This window comes from Myxocyprinus asiaticus, chromosome 16 (genome assembly GCF_019703515.2).
Source record: "Myxocyprinus asiaticus isolate MX2 ecotype Aquarium Trade chromosome 16, UBuf_Myxa_2, whole genome shotgun sequence".
NCBI classification, from domain to species: Eukaryota; Metazoa; Chordata; class Actinopteri; order Cypriniformes; family Catostomidae; genus Myxocyprinus; species Myxocyprinus asiaticus.
This window is the reverse complement of record NC_059359.1, coordinates 19,537,527-19,541,378: the sequence shown is the minus strand read 5'-3', so window position 1 is coordinate 19,541,378 and position 3,852 is coordinate 19,537,527. Positions and strand designations below refer to the sequence as shown.

General features: G+C 37.6%; 1 pseudogene; it reads right to left on the bottom strand.

The window, feature by feature from the left end:
• The window catches only part of LOC127454560 (diacylglycerol O-acyltransferase 1-like), a 51,162-nt pseudogene extending 51,043 nt beyond the window's left edge, over positions 1–119 (bottom strand).
• Positions 120–3,852: the final 3,733 nt, after the last annotated feature.

Sequence of the window (3,852 nt, the reverse complement as noted above, 5' to 3'; positions counted from 1 at the left end):
TATATATATATATATATATATATATATATATATATACACACGTATATAAGTACTTTGCGGGTGTAAGGAGACCGATAATCATAGTGTGTCATGGAAGTGGGTGGTTGTTGCAGAGCCATTTTGGTGCACTTTATTGACTCTCTGGTGGATTTCCTCCTTCAGAATCATGGGTAGTAAAGTTCTTTACCAGAAATCCCGATATCAGACATAATTTTTTAAAAATGCATTTGAAAAAACGTGATCTGATTGCTTCAACGGAAGCACATATGGTACTATCGATTAACAACCTTGGAGCCCATGGTAGGTCTGTCTTTAAAGGTTTGTAAGTAACTGTTAATAATCAGTTCTCTTAAAATTAATAGGATTTTTACTCCGGAACCAGACTGCACTATTAAGAAGTTTAAAGGTGCAGTATGTAAGATTCAGAAACCCTTGTTATTAATGACACCTGTGGCCGTAAAGTGAACTGCAGCCAGCTACCTGTTGCCTGCGCTCGTGCATGCGAGCGAGCGTGCGAGCATCGACCAAAACAATGACGTAACGTACAAAGAGACAACGTGATTCACCGGCATCATGCTGACAGATGAGGTAGCATAATTAAAATTACACAGTTATGATTTTTTTATTACAAACTTTGAGACTATATATTATATTTGACTCTCCAGTGCTGGAACAGGGCTAAAACAATGTGTGGATATAGGTCTGGCTATGCAAGACTGTAGTTTGAAGTAATCACTTTTCTTTGCATGATACATTGACTGCATTTATACGATAGCCTATGTCGGCGTTAGCTAGCTAGCCAGCTTTATCAATAGCTGTTAGCTAAATTTGGTGGATGATGACAGTAGCTGTTTATAAAATAAATATGTTGACACAATTCAGTATTGATGTGATTCCTTCACAACTGTCATTTTGTTATATCGATTCGCTATTGATTTTATAATAATAGAATGTATACATTTTCTGTATAACCAAGTTACGTTACACTAATGAATGGAGCTTTTTGCATTATCTTGAACATTGTCTAGCATTCATTTCATGTGTTATGGTAGTTTAGCTAAAATTACACAGATCAATCTTTATGGCACTATATTTCACATGCTTTGTTATATTTCACAAGTTATGTAAGCTTACCTGTCCAATAAGAAGAACGCCAATTCAGGGTCTGTTTTGATCCCCAAAACCGAACGAAGGTCCCTCCAGGAATCAAATGCCCTGCCGATGTTCACTCTAGTTTTCGCTTGACCACGATCACGTTTCCGCTTAGCCAGACTGGATTCAGTAGATAAATTGTATTTATTTATTTTTTACTTTTTTTTGGCTTACTCTGAGTTTGTGTAGGAGTCGGTGTTGTTTTGGGAGCCAGACATTTGCTGGATTCCATCTCTAAGATAACGTTACCTAGTGTTGCAGTTTGTTGTCTCTGTTGAATAGTGGAAGAGAAGCACTGAGGCAAGGCTCTCAGGAGCACTCATAAACATCACATCCTTTGGATTTTCCCGGCAAAAGCGACCCGCTCCCTTCGCATGAAAATCAGTCTACAGGCTTTAATAGGCAACCTAGGAAGTCCAGGAAGGGCTCATTTTTTAAGTTGCGTTACAAGCCGTTCACACATTGGCAAAAAAAGGGCGAAAATTACATGAAAATTGTCACATATTGCACCTTTAAGACAAATGGATGGAGCAACCATGAAATACTAATTGCCATATGGGGTGATAGAGCGCAGAGTTGTAGATTGGATTTAGAGCATTTTTGCATATAAAGATTTTTGGGGGGACAAGTGTATATGGAATATGCATACCAAATCGGATAGCAATCTAGTTGACTAAGATGCATGAAAAGAAGTGTAAATAGGCCCAAAATGTGTGTAAATGATGCATTTCCTTTTTCCATTACATATGTGACGATTTGATGCTTTTCCACAATTCTGCAATCCTGCACCTGTTGTGCTTCCACTGTGAAAGTCCCCACATGCTGAGATAAAAGTGAGAGTTCCTTCAGGCTTTGAGAACACTAAGACTCTATAAGAGGACTGCTCTGTGCAACAGCAAGAAGTTTTGACATGTTTTTTGCTTCATGAACACTGAAACTGCCCGTCTGCCTTTAGAACTATTTGTTGGCTTGTAATGGGGCCTCTGTTCTATGACTTGTGTGTGCTAGCACGTTTTTTATGTCCATGTGAGTATGTGTGAGGTGTTAAATTAGGTGTTCAACAATTCAAAACCAGCAAACGGAAGGGCATCCCATCTTGCTGACTTATCTGAAAATGTGTGCTTGTTGTCCCTGCCGTTCGTTTGACCATTGCTGTTGGACTGTTGGGGAAGGCACTTAACCCTGGGACACTCCAGAGGAACCACATTATGGAAATAAATCTTATCTAAGTATAATGGCCTTGAAAGAACCTACTCTACATAAATATATATGAAAACCAAGAACACTGAAAGAGACTGTATATGCCTATCACTGTGCCGCACCAGTAGAAACCCACTATTACCCTTAGACTGTGTAAGAGACTGTATCTTCTAACAGAAGGATGGCAATTAATGAAATTGCTTAATTAAAGAGTACTAAAAAATAAGGGGTCATGTCATGAGGAATCAAATTTTCCTTGACATTTTGACGTACAAGAGGCCATTCTACTATGAAAACATAATACTCAAAGCTTAATCCCCAATACAATAAAAGCATTTATTAAAACCAAGCTGCAAAAATGCCTCGTTCTCTACTTCCGCGATTTCCCTACGTCACTAGGGGGCCATTAATTCGTGACCACCAGTGATTTGCGCATCAGTGCAGGATGATACGGTGTGTGTGTGCGTATTTCAGCGTGGGTTGTATGTTTTTTCGGCTCATATCAGTGTGGATTGCTTGTGAACCAGTCATAATATGATTCAAACTTTGCAAAGTAACTGTTATTGAATGATGGAGCAGTTGAAAACAATACTGGTCCCGAGAGGAAAACCGTAAGTAACCAGTTTCATTCACAAATGTTTCAAATGTCTTGACTGTTTGATAGTTTATGGTGCTGCTGTACTTGAGTTAACAATTTAATATATTCAGATGCAATGTGTTGGGTGTGCATTATGTGTAAACCCTGAAATTTAGTTTTATATTTTTGTGGTACTTGTTTCTTTTCCGAGTTTTATCTGAGTTTCAAATATGGCTGCATTCATGGGGCATAACAGTGGCCGTTTACATTGAAGTTTAAAGGAGACACTGAGGCCAAAACAAGTGTTTCAAACAGGGGGCCAGAGACAGGGTGGAAAATAATCATATATTACCATATTATGACTTTTTTGGTGCATAAAAACTTACTAACATTATCAGTGGACCTCAGGGAAGATAATAAAGTTATAAAAAAAGGGTGTATGTCATGACCCCTTTAATATTTTTTTATTCTAAGGAACCGTTTTATATAAACAATAATGCTACAGTGTATATGTGAGCATAGTGATGGCTCCATGGGTTACAGCAACGTGCTTACAACACCCTTAAACCGTGAATTACATTAACAATATAACAAAGCCACTCCTACATTGTAAAACGTTTTGTAACATTTGCTTCATGTGGTAACATATAAATTGGCATTTTTCAAGTCAGATATTATTTAATACCACTTTTCATAAGGTTACACAAACATAAGTAATTTTTAAGGGTTAGATCAAGAAGAAATAACTCTTTAAGGTAATAACTGCACATACTGTATACATTTTTTACAGTATACCTTATTACTAATTGTGGATCTTAGTGCAATAAACCATCTCATGACTTCAAATTGTGACACTGATTATGTAGCTGAAGATGTGGAAAGCAATTAGTGTGACTACAGTGTGTCTGGAAGAGTGGGTGTCA